We start from the raw sequence: 20,568 nt of genomic DNA, 5'->3' as shown, positions 1-20,568 counted from the left end.
GTGTTCTTTGTGTATTTCTTCCTGTGCAGTAATCTAGTGTGAGACTTTTCCTTCCTGTAATAAAGACCGCTCACTGCTGCTCTTGCTCCTTGTGCAGGGGGACAGGTCTGGTCTCCGCCCCCTCCTGTCTGCTGGGTCCCTCCCACAGCTCTGTTCTCTGCACCGCACAGTGATGACGTCACTGCTACTTTTGCAAAGAAATATCTGGGTTGGCAAGGCCATTTGGATTTTTTTGTGGCTATTAAAGAATACATTTATATAAAAGCTTCTTGTGCTTGGAGTTGAGCTTCAATGATTCCAACTTTTTTCCCCCGACATTAATTTCTGTTGGCTTTTGCTTATGACGTTATAAAATGTCTCCCGAGGCAGCAAAGGCCAGGTCACCCTCTTATATATACAACAAAGGTGAAGGTGTGTGACAAAGGCCCAGACATAACATCACAGGTCTGCTCGAGTTCATTAAAATCAGCTGACAGATACAATAGTCAGCCTGTTCCTGGAATGGGGTAAATGTGAGTTAATGAGAAGAAATGAATACTTTTTTTTTTTTTTGCACTCGACTGCCAGTTTGGCATCAAACAAGAGGAAGGCACTTTGCCATCTCCAACTTCCCTCTACTGTTTTAATGTCTGTTATAATTTAGGAGGAAAGCGAGAGGGATCTCCAGCCATTCGCTGCCTTCTCCCTGCGGACAGGATGAAACAATTCAGGCATACCGTGTCGTGTCTACTTGTAGGCTAATCGGCGGTTGTATGACACAAAGAGCGCGCGTTAGAACACGGAACACACGGCGGGTGCAGTATGGAACACGTCAACGATCCTTAGGAACCCAAGAGAGGTTTCTCTCTCAGCAAGGTTACTGTGCAGGCTCTGGCACTGGTCCCACTTACTTTGCATTGTAATTTAAAAGCTTGGCAAGTGGTAGTGGCCCTGCCATGGGGAATCTGAAGACTCCAGGCTATATTGCCTTGAGCACTTTCCAGGCAGAGGAGAGTGAAAAAAAAATAAAAAATAGATGTCTTAGCAGGAGAAAGGATGACAGGTGACCTCTGAGTGTATCAGAGCTGTTGGATGAATACCTACAAGTCTACTTCGTGGTAAACGGGGTCTGCTGCTGTGTGACCTGGCCTGAAAACCGAAACCGCATGAAGGGCGCAAAATTGGCCTGTACAGAGTTCAAAGAACTGTTCCATGGGCAAGACTGGAGGGGAAGAGGGGACTGTAATAAAAACATGTTAATGGCTCAACCTATCCTCTGTTCATGGCGTCAATTGACAGAGGATAGGTTGAACCATTAGTATGTCCTCATAGCAGTCCCCCCACCCTCCACTCTGTGTCCATAGAACAGTTCAACAGTCAATGGACAGATGATCGGTTGAGCCATTAGTATGTCCGTATTGCAGTCATCCTTCCCTCTTGGACTCTGTGTCCACACAACAGTTCAACCGTCAATGGACAGAGTACAGGTGAAGCCATTAGCACGTTCTCATAGCAGTCCTCCCCACCTCAATTCTGTGTCCACAGAACAGTTGAACCATGGACAGAGGATAGGTTGAGCATTAGCATGTCCTCATTGCAGTCCCCCCCCCTTCTCCACTCCACGTACAGGGAACTGTTCAACAGTCAATGGACAGATGATAGCTTGAGCTATTGGCGGCCTGTCATCGTTGCAGTCCTCCCCTCTCCACTCTGTGTCCACCGAACAGTTCATTAGTCAATGCACAGAGGATAGATTGAGCCATTAGCATGTCCTTATTACAGTCCTCCTTTCCCCCTCAACTCTCAAAAAGACATGGAGAAAATCCGTGCACAAAACAGTCTGGCTGCTTATTCTGACGGTGCAAGGGGGAAAGTGGCAGAGAGTGTAACATGTAAAGTCTAGAAGTCATTTTTACTAGAGGTTTTGTAGGGTAGGGACACAGGACTGCCAAGGCAGTCCCCCAAATAGGCTACTAGGTGTTACGATATTTCAGGTGAGGAACCCTGTAGTGAGAGTAGGCAGTGTAGTTGCCTAGTTATTCATCAGAGGGCTCCAGAGTGGTGAAAACCATCAGTGGGGTAGAGTGGGTTGCCAGCCGCACACAGGGCAAGGGAAACAAAGGTCCTCTCCCCCGCAATAATCCTACCACCCAATCCCCCACCCCAATGATACACATGCAGAGTAGGTGCCCGACACTAGCACGCCCCTACCCTCATCTTTTTGCACCCCTAAGAACTTTGCACTTGGGGAAACCACCCCTGTGGTCTTTCCCACCCTACGCCACTGCTTAACCATTAAGGATGAGATAGTGCCGCTCAACTGCCTAGTTATACTGCCCCCAGCCACACGTGTAAATGAGCCATTATATGTTGCGTTTGCCAATTCAAAGAGCAATATATAAAAAGTACTTGTAGTACCAAGCACAATAAGGAATTGATAAAGGAAATTTATATATATATATATATATATATATATATATATATATATATATATATATATATATATATATATTTATTATACACACACACAATACATTTGGACTATAAGCCGGGTAATGTTCAGCGCTTATTCTCGTGACCTCCAGTCGTCACACATTGATCATAATGATGAGAAGTGAAGGTCAGGAATAGCTGTAGCATCAGAACGTGACTGCTCTTGTTGTAGATTGAGATCAATATTCCTTTCTTAGCACTTTGAAGCTCTGTTTAATAAGTAAAGGATTATGTCGGACAACTCCAAGTGATGAAGCTCACCTAGCAACATATGAAGTGTACTGCGGAAGTATTCACACTGATAGTAGCTCATTTTCTGACCTGAAAAGGGAGGGGAGGCAAAATACGAAATCCACTAAATACATGGCGTGATCAGATTTTTACTTTTGGATTCAGCATTTGGAGGAAAGAAGAACACTCTTTGGCTTGGGAAATCGTACGGTTTTGGTCATACTTGTCATGTGCCACAAAAGAGCCATTACTCCAGTAATGCTCAGCGCTTGTCCCCAAGGTCGCCCTTTGGCTGTGTAGCGCCCACCTCAAATCTAGGGGGCGATATTTTAAATTTAAGGGAAGTCTGGGCCAATACTTGGGCCCAGACCTATTTGATTAACACAAATTTGCCTCTGTTCGGGCTGTGGTACTGCTTGGTAGTTGCCTGCAGGTGGTGTTGCCATCTCGGCCTTATGTTGGAACGCAGGTGTACCATGGTGTATTGGGTGTTCTTTCTCGGCAGAGGTACAGTGGGAGTGGTGACCCCGCTGTGAATGCTGGGGAGGGGTACTTAAGGGGCAGAGACGCCATTTTACGGGGTCATTCGCCTCATGGTCCTCCTGGCACGAGCTGTACGTGTGTGAGAGCCCGACTTCGGGGCCACGTTGGCCCAGCGTTGCTTCGCAGTTTAGTAGGCCCAGCTATGCTGGCTGGGGCCTTCAATCCTAAAAGGGGATGCCAAGCTGTCTGTCCACAAGGAAGGAAGCTGTCTTAATGAGGGAAACCGGGTAGGACCTGCCCTGGAGGAGACCGGCAAAGTGCTAGTGTCTCGGGTGACCGAATTACGGAGGGATCTACTACATTGAAAGCCCTGCAGTCTGCCGGTTCCGGCTTAAAGGCTCTTCTACTGCATGGCTGGAGGTTCGGGACTTTAAAATCCTGTGGCAGAGGATTCCTGGACGCATCCAAGTACAGTCAAAGGTCTGTGGCAGAGACCAAATACATTCAAAGGTCTGTGGCAGAGACCGTCTGGACATTAGTTTGTGCGTCATCCCACCTGCTAGGCCATGTGAGAGGGGACTATCCGGGTGAGAAAGTCCCACTCAATAGCTGAGAGTGGAGACTGATTGACTATTTTTGAGCATTCTGTACCATGTGCCTGAACCTTCCCCTGCTCTTCTCCTCCCTTCTACTTTCTCTTCTTCGAGTTACCCTGCAGTAAAAATAAAACTCAACTGTTGAAGGTTTTACATCTGTCTGGACATTGCATTTCTTATGGACATTCCCACCCTGACAACAAAGATATAAAGGTAATGTGCAAACCCAAAATTTAACCAGCAGCTCCTTCGGGGGTAGTGCTACAGCTATGTTCAGATTGGATACCTTGACCTGCACTTAGAATGATCTGAGAGTAATGGGGCCATGTGTCCCGAGAGGATTGGATTAGGCATCTGGAAAGTGCACAGTGCCCCTTTAAAGTGGTAGTAAAGTCTGTTCTACCACTTGTACCTACAGGCAAGTCTATAATAAAGCTTACCTGTAGGTAGGTACTTTGATTATCTCCTAAATTTGAACAGTTTAGGAGATCTTCAGAGTGCATACAGCCAGTGATGTTACCGGTGCATGCGCTCTGAAGGTCCGGCATAAAGTGCCAGACCTTGAGAGCCCATGCCGTAAACACCGGCTCCCGCGGGCAAGGGGATCTGATGTTACACACTGCACAGCATAGAGCAGGAAGCTGAATGTAATCTGAGACATGAGTGCAGGATATAGATACACCCCATTTTACACAGTCTTATAGGGAAGCACATACTATATAGCCAAAGCTGTTAATCACAGACTGTGTGCTGCAGCACCCCTCCTTCATTCCCATGAAACCCTTGGAGCTAGCTTAACTTGTCAGAAATGACTCAGGCAGATAGCAGAGGAAGGAGACAGCAGACTGAACTCACCCTCGCTGCTTTGGATTGAGGCAGATACACACTATAGAGGGATAAGTTTTGTTAATTTTTCATTTCAGCGGTTTCAAACCACTTTAAACTTGCTAAAGTTTGCTTAAAGCCACAGTCATCATTAAAGGTCAGTATTAAGCTGATTGGTGTGTTAAGAGGGAAATCCTAAAAGCTTGCTAAAACCTTTATAAATGCTTTCCGTTCATGACTTTAGACTAGCTTTTTGTTTTTGAGAAAAGGATGTTTTAATTAATAGCAGTACTTTATGCCATGAAGTCATACGGAATTGGCTCAAGAAGCTTAGGTTCCTTTCCAAATGTTCGGACAAAATGACCTTCACTTGGCTGGGCTGGCTAACGTTTTAGCTCCACCCATGTGCCCTTCTTCTTGGCTTCCTTTTTCTTCCTCTCCTTTTCCTTCACACGCTGCAGGAAATTGTCTCTACTCTGAGTGGCGGATGTGCTCCACACGGACATGGATTCTTTTGGCAAGATTACTTTTGACTTCAAGAGTCCCAAAATCGGGATTGTCCCGGGAAAATTGGGACTGTTGGCAAGTATGGACTTGTTTGTTCACAATTATTCCAACAGCATGCTGTGTGACATTGTAGATCCGGCCAGTCTTGCCGTGGCACCACCTGTATGGCATGCCTTTCCGAATTGTGCATGTACCCTTGATATCCATAATATCACCCTTCTTACAGATGCACATATAGGTTGACAGTGGCACCGGACCATGCTTGCTGAAGGGTCTAGAGAACATAACGGGTTCCTCGCCTTTTGCCTTGTGTTAATTTTTTACAAAAAATTGCCCCTACTGCAAGATGGCGGGTCTGGCGGAAAGTGACTTTAGACTAGTTTTTATAGGCTAGAGCCTGCATGAACAGGGTCTAATGCAGTTGCATCCCTACCTGGAAGTGGGGAAAAACTTTTCTGCTAGCAGCCCTTGAGAATAGCAGTAGAGGCCAACTAATGCAGTTCCATTAAACAATGAACACTCAACACACTATGGTCTACATCAGTCTTACGCAACCTTTTTACCCCAGAGGAACCCTTCATTTTCAGATCTCAGGGAACCCCTGAGAGATAAGTCCATCAGGGGTCATTGAGAAAAAGCCCCTTACATTGATTGTGGCAAGTCTGAAGAAAGCGACCCTTACAGGGGCCAGAATGATGCCCTTGCAGTAATGCCGCTAATTCTGCCAAGTGGCACTGGACCTAGAACTATGCAGGCACCATCAGATGGGAGGTCGGCTAGCCACAGCTCAAGGAACCACAAGTCAACTCTAGAGGAACCCTGGTTGGGAATGACTGGTCTACACAGTGTCTATTTATTCTTTTAGATACAAGTGAAGTTGGTCGGTTTAATTTGAATATTATAAAATCAGTGTTGCCCTCAAGGAAGCAAAGGGTTAAGTGCATAACCCGTAAGTGTGGGTAGAGAGATCTGCCAGCTAAAAGCGTTGGCATTAGTCGCCACTACAGTGTGATAGACGAGGGTAGGAGCCTGCTCGATAATTACACAGCAAAGGGACTTTCAGACACAAATTGCAAAGAATAAACTCCGGCTCTCCTGATGATGCAGAACTAAAAGACATTTTGAGAAACACTTCGATTTGGAGGAGGAGGGGACGGGGTGAGAAAGGTGATTTTAAATGGAAAAAATGCCCGGTATTATCCAGGAAAAGTGGCACTGGCGTGTCGCCCAGAGCCTGCAACACAGAAGAAGGTTGCAAGACTGGCTCTTTATTCAGCGATGATGAGTGCACAGACGCCAATTTAAATATTTTTCCAGGCGGAGCCCTCTGTGAACTAGCAGTCCGCCATGATATATAGACGGCAGGAGCGTTGGCTCTAAAGATACCTTTGGTGAGACACTTTCGATTATTTCCATGCCATGGTCCTCAGATGCCAAAGTGTTCCCTGAGCTGGGACAGATGGGGTCTGCATGTCTGTAGACTCCGCTTAGGGTGTGGAAATGAAAGCTATTATGCACCAGCCCCTAGGGTGACCAGCTTTTCATCCACAAAAAAGTGAATTGTGTATCATGACGTGGTCAATTGTAAAGTGGAACTACAGTAAAACCTTGGATTGCGAGAATAATTCATTCCAGAATCTGGTTTTGAAGAAGCACGTCAGTGTGAAACGCGTCACCTCCATTCCTGTCTGTGTCCTTGTCCTGGTGGCATTCTATCACATGTTCTATATACCTGTGGGATCGGAGGTGGTGTGCAGCCAATTTCTTTCCATTTTGATTTAAGGACTCTGTGCAGGCCAGTCAAGTTCCTAAACACCAAACTCACTCATTCAGGTCTTTATGCACTGGTCCAAATCATTTGGTGGAGGGGGGATTACGGTGGGGGGCTGTTTTTCAGGGATTGGGCTTGGTCCCTTAGTTCGAGTGAAGGGAACTCTTAAGACGTCAGCATACCAAGACAATTTTATGCTGCCAACTTTGTGGGAACAGTTTCGGGATGGCCCCTTTCTGTTCCAACATGACTGCGTACCAGTGCACAAAGCAAGGTCCATAAAGACATGGATGAGCGATAGAACACCTTTGGGATGAATTAGAGTGGAGACTGTGAGCCAGGCCTTTTTGTCCAACATCAGTGCCTGACCTCACAAAAGCGCTTCTGGAAGAATGGTCAAACATTCCCATAGACACACTCCTAAACCTTGTGGACAGCCTTCCCAGAGGAGTTGAAGCTGTTAAAGCTGCAAAGGGTGAGCCAAGTCAATATTGAACCCTACGGGAACAAGACTGGGATGCCAATAAAAGTTCATGTGTGTGTAAAGGCAGGCTCCCCAATAAATTTGGTAATATATAGGTAGATTCAGGTAGATAGGACTAAAGTTACGACGGCGTAGCTTAGCGTGTTTAGGCTACGCCGCCGTAAGTTAGCTAGGCAAGTACATGATTCTCAATGTACTTGCCTGCTAATATACGGCGGCGTAGCCTAAAGCGGGCGGGCGTAAAGGCGCAGAATTCAAATGTGTTGGAGGGGGCGTGTTTAATGGTAATGAGGCTTGACCTCACGTTTTTTACATTTTTTTTAACTGGGCATGCCCCGGGCGCCTACATTTCTCAGTGTGTATTGCGGCTAAGTACGCTGCACGGGCCTATTGATTTCGACGTGGACGTTTACGACGTAAATCCCAATTCGCGGACGACTTACGCAAACAACGTAAAAAATTTGAATCTCGCGGCGGGAACGGCGGCCATACTTTAACATTGTTATTCCACCTAATAGATGGAATAACTTTAGGCCTGCTAATGCCTTACGGAAACAGCGTAAATCGACTGCGGCGGCCGGGCGTACGTTCGTGAATCGGCGTATCAACTCATTTACATATTCTACGCCGACCGCAATGGAAGCGCCACCTAGCGGCCATCCAAAATATTGCAATCTAAGATAGGACGGCGCAAGCCGCCGTATCTTAGATATGTTTAAGCGTATCTCTGTTTGAGCATACGCTTAAACATACGTCGGCGTAGATTCTGAGTTAGGTCGACTTATCTACTGATAAGTCGGCCTAATAGTGTATGTCCACAGATTAGGACTTCTGACCTCACTAGAACTCTTCTGATCTGCAGGTTTATTCTAGACCTCAGAAAGCTTTGAAGCCACAGACAACTAAGCGAGTAGCATTTTCAGAAGGAGTTCCGCCATGGCAGCCTGTTGCCCTCAGTATAAGGTTTTGCTTAAGAGACAGAGGGAGATTGGGACGTCTCATTTGTCAGCCTCCTGCATGGCATCCTGTTTTAGCCTCAGGCTACCGGAGTTTTAGCAAAACCTGCTGACTATGAGTGCACGGTGGGAGAGCTCGGGGGAGAAATACCTGTTCTAACAACAGCTCGTGCCTGCCTTCTTCAATAAGGCCAATGGCACACAACCTGCCCGCAGGGGAGACCCCCTTGTCTTGTGTAGTATGTCTACATGTCCTGTATACGCAGCCCAGACTGAGGAGCTCTCTAGTCCTACTAAAGCACAGCAGGGAATCCTCCATCACAACAGCAGATGATGACGGCTGAGCGGCTGGAAATACGCTTTGACAAACACCATTGTAATCGTTTAAATCTGCACCCCAGGCAGATGTAATAGAAATACCATTTAGACTATAGACAGTACTGTGCAAAAGTTTTTCACAGGTGTGAAGAAATGCTGTAAAGTAGGAATGCTTATATATTTTCATTGTTTATTTTTTATCAATATACAAAAGTGAGCTAACAAAAAGAAAAATTTAATACTATTTGGTGCGACTACCCTTTGGCTTCAAAACCAGCATCAATTCTTACACCTGCACACTTAATTATACAGGTAGTAATGATCATCAATTTCATATGTAGGTTAACACCCAGTCTTTAAATAGAAACAGCTGTGTAGGAGGCTTAGAACTGGGTGAGGAACAGCCAAACTCTGCTACCAAGGTGAGGTTGTAGAAGACAGTCTAGAACACAAGGTAGTAGTTATACTACATCGAGAAGGTCTCTCCCAGGTAAATATTTTATAGCAATCTGGGGTTTTAGTATGTGCTGTTCAAGTTCTTTTTAAGAAGTACGAAGAAAAACGGGCAAGGTTGAGGACTGTAGATGCAGTGGTCAGCCAAGGGAACTTAACGCAACAGATGAAAGACACATCATGCTTACTCATTAGGAGAGCATCAGGCACTGCCGGACATCAGGAGATGTCCGGCAGTGCCTTCAGCACAAAACTGTCAGAAACCAGTGGAAAAGGAACACCCAACTCAGTGGCGGCTGGTGCTCCATTGGTTGGGGGGGCATCAACAAACCTGAGACATCTACCCCCCAGTTGCTCCAGCCCGCCACCCCACACCAACACTCCAAAAAGAAATGTGAACTGTCATTGGCTGACCTCTGTCTATATGGTTCTCTTTTTAGTGGATTCAGTTTCTCAATGCATGTTTCACCTTTGCTATTTCTTGCCTGGGAAATGCTATACATTATTACTTATATGATATACTTTAAAAAAAAAAAAGTGTTCGGTAAACATATTAGCTAGAAATGGAAGAGTAATCTTGATGGCGGCATTCAGAAAATGAGAGCTATGCGCCTGGAACATCCGGCTGCCATCATAGAAAGTGCACCGGAGAGGGATGGTGTGCATCTACGGCATGTTACATTACTGCATAACCGCTCTCTATCATGTCAATTACAGAGAGTGATATACTGCATTGTGTACACAGATGAAAGTGCCATGCTAACAGCGGAGATTATAGCCAATTACATTCACGCTACATTCGCTCGCTCTCAGCCATTAAGGTGCAGGAAAAACTCCTGGAAATGATTGACACAACACAGGTATCATATATATGGCTCATATATACAGGTAAGTGCTTTCCATGTGACTCCATCAGACGCATGGTACAAAACACTTGACTTTAACCACTTGACCTCTGGAAGGTTTTACCCCCTTTATGACCAGGCCATGTTTTGCTATTCAGCACTGCACTTCCCTAATTGGCAAATGCATGGTCATGCAACACTGAACACAAATGAAATTTATAAAATACAGATTTATTTTGGTGGTATTTGAGTTGGGTTTTATTTTTTTATTTTTTTACATAAAAAAATATATATATATTTCCTACTTTCCGTTATAAAAAAATATCCAATAAAAAAAAAAATCACAAATGTATTCTGCTAATTCTGTTGATGGCCTGGTATAGAACACAAGGGGCAGGGCATGGTCCATTACCTGCCCTTTGTGGTCTATACCAGGCCATCGCTTTGCAGCTTCCTGTGGGTTCAACCCTAGGCTGGGTGTGGTGCCTTTGCGCCCCCCTACAAACTTTTCTGCATTGTTTCTACTCCACAGGCCGACGCCATGCATGTGTTCACTCTCTGGCAATGCGAGTAAAGCCTCGTACACACGATCAGTCCATCCGATGAGAACGGTCTGAAGGACCGTTGTCATAGGTTAACCAATGAAGCTGACTGATGGTCAGTCACGCCTACACACCATCAGTTAAAAAAACGATCGTGTCAGAACGCGGTGACGTAAAACACAACGACGTGCTGAAAAAAATGAAGTTCAATGCTTTCAAGCATGCCTCGACTTGATTCTGAGCATGCGTGGATTTTTAACCGATGGTCGTGCTTACTAACGATCGGTTTTGACCTATCGGTTAGGAATCCATAGGTTAATTTTAAAGCAAGTTGCCTTTTTTTTAACCTATGGTTAAATAACCTATGGGGCCCATACACGATCGGTTTTGACCGATGAAAACGGTCCATCAGACCGCTGTCCTCTGGTTAACCTAACGTGTGTACGAAGCCCAACTTCTTCACCAGCTATCCTTTCTGCCCATCTTTTTCTTCTCTTTGTTTCTTGAACATTTTTCCTGCTTCATGTATACAATATGACATTTGGGAATGCGTCCTAACATGTGTTTTGTTTTATAGAGGAAATTCACTAAAACGATTAAAACCTACCTTGAAGGAGGAGCATATAGAACTTCGAAACATGTTGGTGTCAGGTTTACACAAAGATTTCATCATTGCATAGTGACCTACTGTGTTTGCGCCATTTTCTCTCTTGTTTTATGCAAATATATTGTACTTTCAGATTTTTTTTTTCAATTTTGATACTAATAAAATACTTAAAGGGGTTGAAAAGGTAAAAAAAAAATCCTAAATAGCTTCCTTTTCCTTAGTGCTGTCCTCCCTCACTTACCTAATCCTTCCATTTTGCTTTTAAATGTCCTAATTTCTTCTGAGACTCCACACCAGGGACAAAGCCTTGCATTACGGTGTGGAGTTACAGACAGAAGAACAGGAAGTGAGGATTTCAGGGGGAAGAATGCTCCATACATTGGTGATCAGAGGACAGAATGTCCCTATTACAGTGGTGGTCAGAATGCCTCGCCTACAAGCAGATACCAAGATCATGGGTACCATGCTGGAACTATCCAGGCACCCTTAGGTAGGAGGTCAATTCGCCATAGCTCAAAGAACCCTAAGCAACCTCAGGAGAAATCCTAGGGTTCCTTGGTTGGGCATGGCTGCTCTAAGCCCCGACAGAAACCAATGGGAGGTATTTTGGCCATGATGGAAGAAGGTGGTGGGGTCTCTCTACGGTGGGTGAGGTGAATTAAGCCACACACACGGTTTTGGTTTTTTCCACAAGTACCAATTATCAGGGCATCCAATCATAACTCTATAAAAGATAAATCACCTTGTCATCAGCCCCAAGGCATTTTAAAAACGCCTAAAACTCTTGGTATAGGAGCAGAAGACACACACCCTCCCTTTCCTCCTATCCCTAGGAGACTTTAAGCTGTCAAGTGCCAGGGATGCTTTTGCAAAATACTGATTTTGAGAAAGTCAGTGCTTGCATACGAAAGTCCAGCAATCCAAGCAGAGAACTTTCTCCTACCAATCCAATTAACTCTTTACTCTTGATACAGGTTTATTTGAAAATCCAATTGTCTCCAACCATTTGTTCTCTTTATAGCCCTGAACCCCCACATGTAATTATCTGTGAATGATTTAAAGCACATCAAAGCAAAAAATACCTTTTCTCTCAGAAAATGGTGCATCCAACCTTCACACAGCGGTGCCCAGTGCTAGCAGAGCTGATTAATAGCCAGATCCCTCAGCACAAGTGTTCTCACACTCACTTGTATTGCAGAGAGGAGCGGGTTCTGACCACTGATTACTAAGCATTGATTTAAAAAAGAGTGGACTGCACAGTCATACTGGGACACCTTGCAGAACTTATGGAACAATAAAGTACAGGTAAGACTAGGAAAATGGAGAGTGTTAGTGCATTGTCTGAAGTTTCTGATTTAACCAGGTCGTGGTATAGCAAGTAGTACTTAAATGCAGTTGGATTTGTTCTGTAATGTTTAAGACATTTTGTAACTTATACAAGCGACTTCTTCAGTTCTTAGAACATGGAGAAATATGAAACATCTTAGAACTGAAGAAGTGACTTGGATAAGCTACAAAATGACTTCAACATTACAGAACAAATCCAGTTGAATATGGCTTCTACCTGAAGCAATGGCTTTGAGAATCTACGAAAAGTCTTCAACATCACGGAATAAGTCCAACTGAATGTGACTATATACTATACAAAGAACTGAAGAAGCGGCTTGGAGAAGCTACGAAATGTCTTCAATATTACAGAGCTAGCCCAGTTGAATGTGACTAGTACCTGAAGAACTGAAGTTGTGGCTTGGAGAAGCTACGAAATGTCTTCAGCATTATGGAACAAGTCCAACTGAATGTGACCAACTACTACCCAAATAACTGAAGTGAATTGGAGAATCTACGAAAGGCCTTCAACATCACGGAATAAGTCCAACTGAATGTGACTATCTACTATCCAAATAACTGAAGTGGCTTGGAGAAGCTACCAAATGTCTTCAATATTACAGAGCTAGTTCAGTTGAATGTGACTAGTACCTGAAGAACTGAAGTGGTGGCTTGGAGAAGCTACGAAACATCTTCAATATTACAAAGCTAGCCCAGTTGAATGCGACTAGTACCTGAAGAACTGAAGTGGTGGCTTGGAGAAGCTACGAAATGTCTTCAGCATTATGGAGCAAGTCCAGTCAGTATGTGACCAACTACTACCCAAATAACTGAAGTGAATTGGAGAATCTACGAAAGGCCTTCAACATCACGGAATAAGTCCAACTGAATGTGACCAACTACTACCCAAATAACTGAAGTGAATTGGAGAATCTACAAAAGGCCTTCAACATCACGGAATAAGTCCAACTGAATGTGACTATCTACTATCCAAATAATAGAAGAAGTGGCTTGGAGAAGCTACCAAATGTCTTCAATATTACAGAGCTAGTTCAGTTGAATGTGATTAGTACCTGAAGAACTAAAGTGGTGGCTTGGAGAAGCTACGAAATATCTTTAGCATTATGGAACAAGTCCAACCAAATGTGACCAACTACTACCCAAAGAACTGAAGTGGCTTGGAAAAGCTACAAAATGTCTTCCACATTACAGATCAAGTCCCATCAAACGTAACCAACTACTACAATGTCTATCTGACTGCATATCTATTTATATGACTTGAGTTGGACTTTAAATGATGCATACCAGCAGTTACCAGTCGAGAGGCCGAGAACACAAACACATTGTTATGTAGCTGGAGACTTTTCCCCGAGAATACATATTGTTTTTGCAATAAAAACCGTAAACCTAGGAGCCGTGTAAAAAATAGAAGAAAAAAAAAAAAAGATAATTTCATGTGAACGACTCCCCCTCATTTTGCTCCCCGTCGTTCTAGCATCTCTGCTGGGAATTCAAGCACCCCCTCCCCGTACATTATGCTCACATAGTAAAATGGAGTGATTGCTAAAACTGCTGCACGTGGGTAACCCAACCCTTTTATCCCCCCATTAATGCTGTTCCAACACTCAATCAAGCTGCCTTTTGCGTACATCAACCCCCCTCCAAAAAAAAACACAAAAACAAAACCACCCAGGTAACCTGCAGCATCTAATAGGACAATCGATTTTGATCAGCTGTACCATTGCAGGTAAAGACCTTACAGGGTCTGCATTGCCCTAGGCCTGCATGAATAAATAGAGCCTTAATTAGCTCCTGTGCATCTGTTAACGGGCTTGCCGTTGTTTCTGGTTAGAGGTTCAGGCGAAAAGCTTGTTCGCAGCATATGTTGCGCCTAAACTTTGGATAGGAGAAATGATTTATTAACCACCTTGGAGAATAGGCACATTGCAGTGATCACAGGAACAAAACGAGTGGGAGTATTGGAAAGGCTCCATGGGACTCAGATTGTGAAGAAATGTTGCCACGTTTAGCATTAAAGGGGGTTTCTGCACCTCAAGAAGGCTTCTCATCCAAGGATATCTATAGAAAAGGGCAGGGCTCATTTGTGGTAATAGAGAATGGCAGTTCTTACAAATTACACTGGGGTAAATGTTGTGGTATTTGGGGGTAATTAGTAAACTTAAAGTGAACTTGCTGAAAAAAGTTGTAGCTTCCTTTTAAAGGGTTGGTCCACCCAAAGGTGATAATTCAATGCTTGGTAGGTGCTGGAGAGTTAAGCAGCTAAAAGCTTCTTCTGTCTCTTGGGAACTCTGTCTCTGAGATCTCTGGGGACCCGAATGGCAAGATCGTTTCTAGGTCAGAATAGATGCTGTGTTAATTATAAGGAGTTCTCATCATCCCTGGATTTTGTATCTATTTATACAATGGAGAATGGAACAGAAGAAGGTGGACCACATAGTGGTGGGCTTAAACTGAGATAGGATCAACAGCAAAAGTGGAAGTGCACAGTGGATTTGCCTTTAGTAAATTAAAATGGATGGGTGACTCAACTAGACTATACCAACAACCATTTTTTGTGTGGGAATGTGGGGCAATGCATCACTGAATGTGTGTAATGTAAAGGGGTGCTGGGGTATGCTGGAGGGTCTATTGTAGTTTGCTGCTTGGGGTCTATTGCCGCTACTGGGGATCTTTTGTTGCATGGGGGTCCATTGTTGCTAGTAATGATTTTCTGTTAAGGGAGGGGTCTATTGCTTCTGGCTGCTGGGAGATCTGTTGTTGATGGCAGGAGTTTATTGTTGCTGGAGTGAATTTGTTTCTGGCAGGGCTCTATTGTTGTTGGAGGGCTCGATTGTTGCTAGGAGGGGTCTACTGTTGCTAGGAGGGGTCTACTGTTGCTAGGAGGGGTCTACTGTTGCTAGGAAGCTTTACTATTGCTGGGAGAGGTCTAAAATTGCTGGGTGGATCGGTTGTTGCTGGCACAGGTCTATTGTTGTAAGAGGGATCTATTGTTTCTGGGAGGGGGTGCTGCTGCTGAAAGGCGTCTGCTGCTGCTGAAAGGCGTCTGCTGCTGCTGAAAGGCGTCTGCTGCTGCTGAAAGGCGTCTGCTGCTGCTGAAAGGCGTCTACTGATGCTGAAAGGCGTCTACTGATGCTGAAAGGCGTCTACTGCTGCTAAAAGGCGTCTACTGCTGCTAAAAGGCGTCTACTGCTGCTGAATGCAGGGAATCATTGCACTGTACTCTGAGAAAAAAAATCCTTGCCTACAACTAAATTATTATTAAGTGGGATAAGTGTTTAATATAAAATTAAAGATTAAAGCGGGAGTTCACCCGAAAATTTTTTTTTAACATTAGATTGAGGCTCATTTTGTCAAGGGGAATCAGGTGTTTTTTTTTTAATCGAAGCAGTACTTACCGTTTTAGAGATAGATCTTCTCCGCCGCTTCCGGGTACGGTCTCCGGGACTGGGCGTTCCTATTTGATTGACAGGCTTCCGACAGTCGCATACATCGCGTCACGAGTAGCCGAAAGAAGCCGAACGTCGGTGCGGCTCTATACGGCGCCTGCCCACCGACGTTCGGCTACTTTTGGAAAATCGTGACGCGATGTATGCGACCGTCGAAAGCCTGTCGGAAGCCTGTCAATCAAATAGGAACGCCCAGTCCCACAGCCCATACCCAGAAGGGGCGGAGAAGATCGTTCTCTAAAATGGTAAGTACTGCTTCGATTTAAAAAAAAAACACCCGATTCCCCTTCACAAAATGAGCCTCAATCTAATGTTAAAAATTACATTTTTGGGTGAACCTCCACTTTAAGATCTGTTCATCAGAGCTAAACTATAGGCAAGGAAATAATTATTTAAATAAATCAATCAAAAAATAATTCCACTTTATGTGCATTAAATACCTTTGCAAACCCAATTACCGTCTTGTAAAAGTAGCTGTGACATCATTGGGCTGTGCATAGCCTATGCAGAAAGCAGAGCTGTGGGAGGGACAGAGAAGGCTCCACCCACTCCAGGCTGGCTGCACAAAACTACAGGAGGGGGCGGAGACGAGACCAGTAAGAGTTCACATTGGCCAATATAGCTATTTAAAGCCATTTGGACTTAAAAAAAACAAAAAAACACTCAAAAACGACCCTAATTTTGTCTCCCCCATTGACTCCAATGAATTTAGCCGAAATGGTGAAACTGCATTGAAATACGATGATTTTTTCGTTTTTTTGCTGAAATTCTGGGGAATTTCAATTTCTCAGTTTGGCACATTCCTACTGACAACCATCTGACTTCAGTAAAGTGATTTCTTGGTTGGTTGACTGTACTGGTTATTGTATGGGCACGGCAGCTGGCACATGTCACGAAGACATACATTTCTTTGTACAGATGTGCCTCCTCCGCCTCTCCTCCATTACAGCCTATGCCAGCTTGGATGGGCTTAGCTACAGACGGAGGCAGAGGATTAATCTACTGCTAATTCTATCCGCCGAGTCTAATTCCTCATCTCTCCTGAGCCATCGTACATCAAAAATCACCATTTGGATAGCCATGGATTCCAGATTTTACTAATGCCGACGTCTTGAAAACTCACTGTTACTTATTCTGTACTCCTAAAAAGTGTAGGTCCATCTCTTCCCTATGAGGCTATGGTCCAATTGTGTACCCGGACCACCCTGTCCCTGGACAATTTTGTGAAAGATATGGAAAACCTAAATGGGTTTTTACTGCTGATCAACTATACCAGAAACTGATTTAGCTTATAGACTACAGAATAAGCCTTTTGATAGTATTCAAAATTGGAGGTGATATATGGAGATAGACTGTAGCAGATCGGCAATTAAGTGTCCATAAAGGACAAAGCAACTGGTTGACCCAATGGCTCCACTCCCAACCTACTGCTTATATTCAGGTTCTTGGTACTCCACCCGCCAGTCCATTCTGCTGCTGTAGAGATGGGAAATAACTGTGAGGTAGATTCAGGTAGGGGCGCGCACTGATACAGCGGCGCTGCGTATCGTCTTTATGCTACGCCGCCGTAAATTACAGGAGCAAGCGCTGTATTCACGAAGCTCCGTAATTTGCGGCGGCGTAGCGTAAAAGGGGCCGGCGTAAGCGCGCGTAATTCAAATGATCCGGTAGGGGGCGTGGATCATTTAAATTAGGCGTGTTCCCGTGCCGAACGTACTGCGCATGTGCCGTCCCTAAAATTTCCCGACGTGCATTGCGGTAAATGATGTCATTGGTTTCGACGTGAACGTAAATGGCGTCCAGCGCCATTTACGGACGACTTACGCAAACGACGTAAACATTTTCAAATCGCGAAGCGGGAACAAAGTCCATACTTAACATTGGCTGCGCCTCCTAATAGCAGGAGCAGCATTACGCCGAAAAAGACTTAACGCAAACGATGTAAAAAACGAATGCCGGGCGCACGTACGTTTGTGAATCGGCGTAAGTATGTAATTTGCATACTTTACGCTGACAACTATGGAAGCGCCACCTAGCGGCCAGCGTGAGAATGCACGCTAAGATACGACGGCGTAAGAGATTATGCCAGTCGTATCTTAGGCTAATGTCGGCGTATCTTGCTTTCTGAATACAAAAAATAGATACGCCGGCGCAGCTTTGGAATTACGCGGCATATCTATGGATACGCCGGCGTAATTCTTTCCTGAATCTACCCCTGTATGTTCAGATGGTAACATACAAGTCTTAGTTTCTGAAGATAATCCCCACACCCTGAATGTGCTCACCCCGGTGGAGGAGCAGTCCCATACTGTTCCTGCTTTAATTCTTCCACAAGTGCATAACTATTAGAGCCACGGGGATCCCATAAAATATACAGCACTCTCTTAATTTGGCACCCTTGACTTCACACTTTTATTGCATGTTACAGCAACACACATTTATCTGCAGTGCTAAGAATTAAGCTTTGTGGTGTCATTCCAATGCATGAACATTGACATGACAACTCATCTGCACATAATTACTGTGGGGTAACCTGTGAAACATCTGGCATGCAGAAATACGTGTGCACAGGAATGGGCTTGCGCACAGCGCATGTTGGCGCCAGACGGCCTATTTAAGGATGACTCTGCTCTTGCTCACGTGCTTACTGGTCTTTCAGCTATTCTATGTATCCTGCGCTCATCCTGTGTGTTTGTTGTTGCTGACCCATCTTGCTCCTGACCTGATCTTGGATCCTGCTTCTGACTTATTGCCAGTTCCTGACCCCAGCTCTGTTCCTGACTTTGGTACTGCTTATGATTTCAGTACCTGCCCATTGATGACCCTCGCTATTCCTGTGACCACACTCATGTCTGCGATTCTGGCTTTCCATTCTACTTGAGTGCCTGACTGCCTGGCTGGCTGTCTGCTATACTCACTCGGCACACCACTGAGTGCTCCTGTCTCAAGACTGCTGAGAGCTCTGACAAGTGGAGTGTCACTTTAACCTTGGCTGGAATTCTTTGCACAGCTACTGTTCCTGTCCTGATAGTCCGCCAGTCTCCTAGGGACAGCATCTCCTTCTGAATGAATGAATGAAAACTTGTATAGCGCAACACATGCGAACTTAATCGCCTCTGGGCGCTTGTTGTTCCTGTCTCCTTTGGTATCAAAAGAGATGAGTCTTGATCTTTCTCCTGAACGCCAAGTGGTTCTCCTCCAACCGAATGCTGGTTGGTAAAGCGTTCCATAGTCTAGGCCCTTGGACCGCGAATCTCCTTTCTCCTTTGGACTTGTAGTTGGCTTTCGGTATCTGGAGGAGATTTTGATTGGTGGATCGCAGAACGCGATTGGGATTATGAGCTTTTATTTTTTCGCATAGATAATGGGGAGCATTCCCATAGATACATCTATGCGTTAGACAGAGTGCTTTAAAAGTGATTCGGTCTTTTACTGGTAACCAGTGAAGGGTTCTCAGTGAAGGTGAGATTGATTCCCAAGGTTTTTTCCCAGTCACAAGTCTAGCGGCCGTATTTTGAACGACTTGTAGACGAGCGATTTGGTACTTGGGGAGTCCGAGGTAAAGGGCATTTGCATAGTCCAATCTTGAGTTTACAATAGCTCCCACCAGGACCGCTATGTCTTCCTTGGTGTTCTATCAACATCTGCTGATGCTCGCGTTCCTCCTGTCCCTCAGTACCCTCTGTTCCACTCTCAGTGGGGCCCGGGCTGGAGATACAAGAGAGGCCAACCTCGTCATTTCTGTCTCACATCATGAATGTGACACTTACCAACATCTTTATCCTAGTCACATTGCCACCAGACCCACTTCCCACACTGGATATGTCCACCTTCAAGGTGGCCTCATCCAGATCATAGAGGTAGGGAAAGGTTCCAGACAAGTAGGGACAAAGCAGGAACAAAGTCTACCTCACTCCAGGAAACCTCCCCTTTGGGTGTGGAATGGCTGCATTCTGCTCCTTGTTGCAGATGCTGTCAGCATCCTTAAAGTGGAGGTTCACCCGCAAAAAAAAATGTAAGATTAGATTCATGCTCATTTTGTGATGGGGAATCGGCTAGTTTTTTTAAAAACGAAGTAGTACTTACCGTTTTAGAGAGCGATCTTCTCCGCCGCTTCCGGGTATGGTCTTCGGGTCTGGGCGTTCCTTCTTGATTGACAGGTTTCCGACGGTCGCATCTATCGCGTCACGATTTTCCGAAAGTAGCCGAACGTCGGTGCGCAGGCGCCGTATAGAGCCGCACCGACGTTCTGCTTCTTTCAGCTACTCGTGACGTGATGTATGCGACCGTCGGAAGACTGTCGGAAGCCTGTCAATCAAGAAGGAACGCCCAGACCCAAAGACCATACCCGGAAGCGGCGGAGAAGATCGCTCTCTAAAACGGTAAGTACTGCTTCGTTTTTAAAAAAACTAGCCGATTCCCCTAGACAAAATGAGCATCAATCTAATCTTAATTTTTTTTTTGCGGGTGAACTCCCGCTTTAAGTCTTAATACCGCTGTCAAAGTACGTAGGTGGCACCGGTTGGGTGTGTCTGAACACCGGGGACCAAAAAAGTTGTGTTGGACCTTTCTACAATCTAACTTTATTGCCTAACTCGGACTCTGTGGGTTCACCGCCTGCCACGCCATGCTGCACCTTGCTCACAAGGTTTTCTCTGGAATCTTGCAGCCAGGGTTTAAAGAGA

At 44.9% G+C, this 20,568-nt stretch overlaps 1 protein-coding gene and 1 pseudogene across 4 annotated transcripts in view; both read right to left on the bottom strand.

Moving 5' to 3' along the window:
* Positions 1-20,568, bottom strand: part of CADM4 (cell adhesion molecule 4) — a 658,906-nt gene that overhangs the window by 247,580 nt on the left and 390,758 nt on the right. The window lies entirely within an intron of this gene.
* Positions 4,864-11,153, bottom strand: LOC120915951 (annotated as a pseudogene).

Source organism: Rana temporaria, chromosome 10 (genome assembly GCF_905171775.1).
Source record: "Rana temporaria chromosome 10, aRanTem1.1, whole genome shotgun sequence".
Classification (NCBI taxonomy): Eukaryota; Metazoa; Chordata; class Amphibia; order Anura; family Ranidae; genus Rana; species Rana temporaria.
This window is presented reverse-complemented; position numbering and strand designations above follow the sequence as displayed.